General features: G+C 41.8%; 1 non-coding gene across 1 annotated transcript; it reads left to right on the forward strand.

Annotated features, from left to right (window-relative positions):
- The first annotated feature begins 404 nt into the window (after positions 1 to 404).
- On the forward strand, positions 405 to 511 carry LOC111726720. The gene has a single exon (XR_002774430.1). It is a non-coding gene; the product is annotated as a U6 spliceosomal RNA (small nuclear RNA).
- Positions 512 to 1,582: the final 1,071 nt, after the last annotated feature.

Consider the following 1,582-nt stretch of genomic DNA (forward strand, 5'->3'; position numbering starts at 1 on the left):
ATTATTTTATCACAAAATGACAGCATTAATTTCATAATTACAATTCAGAGTAGAATTTAGCACTCAGAAGAAAAAATAAGCTTTGTCATCCTAAGACTGAATTATCTCTAATGTCCCCTGCAGCTGACATGCTTGAGAGTTTAAAATTCTCTTGTCAGAGAAGACAATTCTTTCAGGAAAAGGAAAGAGCATACTTTAACAATTACAGTTGCTATTTTTTAAGGTTTGTTAAGTAATTAGTCTGCTTCACAAACAGGACACATTCTGAAAAGTCAGCTTCCCCTCCCACAGTATTACTGCTACATTTGATACGGCTCACAATACAAATTTTTATGAACATTTTCTGATGTTCAGGGGCAGCAAAGCCAGGCCCTAGATTTGGTGGAAAGAAATGTCAAGTTATGGTGCTTGCTTTGGCAGCACATATACTAAAATTGGAATGATACAGAGAAAATTAGCATGGCCCCTACACAAAGATGACATACAAATTCGTGAAGCTTTCCATATTTTAAAAAAAGAAAAAGAAAAGCCAAGTTATGTAAGCAAAATCAAGAGATGAGAGGGAACTAAAAGAAAATAATCTGAAGAGATCAGTGGTACAAATTTATCCAGAGAGAAGGTCAGGAGTGTTTACACCCATCTCATCCTATGACACCTTCTATTCAGCTTTTGTATGGGGCCTATCTGGGGTAATAGCCTTCCCTCATCAGATCAGGGTTTACAAGGCCCCTTCTTTGTGGCAATCCCAAGTGTGCTTCCTTGTGCCTATCACAGGGCTCTGCAGATGCGGCACACAAACGTTCAGATAAAGAGATAACTACACACACAATGCAGTGTACAAACACCGTGTCCCGTTGCAGTACAATTCAGCTCAGATCAAAGATAGCATCATGAAGTTAAAGAACCAGCCCTGATGTGTTCCCTAATCTCATCTGGAAATGGCCATAACACACGGTCTCACCCACCTCATTCAGCTCCAATGCATGGCTTCTAGGGCTCCATCCATAATAATAGCAGACAGTGCATTAAAATTGACCTGAGGCACTAAGGCAGTCCAGAAAAGTAAAGCACCCATGGCAGACAGAATGCCAGTCAGAGTTTTGTGGGCAAAGCTAGAGGCACTGAAATGCTCGTGGGCTTTTTGTGAGATGAGTTGATTTGTTGCCCTGACTCCTTCCTCCCTTTATTCCCCCTCTCCTATGTTCTCTTCTCCCTACTATATGAACTCACGTGATCTTGTTAAGGGGGAGGTTGGATAACCTTGCATGCGTTAGGCTTTGTAAGAGAGTGTTCCAGCTAGTTGCCTGTATGATCCTCTGTGGCAAGTCCTTAAGAAACAAGCTCAGTCTGCACTATGTAAGTGCTGAGTCATCCCACAACTAAGGTTTGTCCTCGTGGGATTTAACATCTACCATTTTTTCAGCTGACTTTAGTTGTTCGATTGGTTCACCCAATATACTCACAGCGTGTTGATATTCTGTAAGTTCAAAACAATAATCTTCTGGCCAGGTGCGGTGGCTCATGCCTACAATCCTAGCCCTCTGGAAGGCCAAGGCAGGTGGATGGCTTGAGCTCAGGAGTT

The sequence above is a fragment of the Otolemur garnettii genome, unplaced genomic scaffold (genome assembly GCF_000181295.1).
Source record: "Otolemur garnettii isolate 467f Iridium unplaced genomic scaffold, OtoGar3 scaffold00076, whole genome shotgun sequence".
Taxonomy (NCBI): Eukaryota; Metazoa; Chordata; class Mammalia; order Primates; family Galagidae; genus Otolemur; species Otolemur garnettii.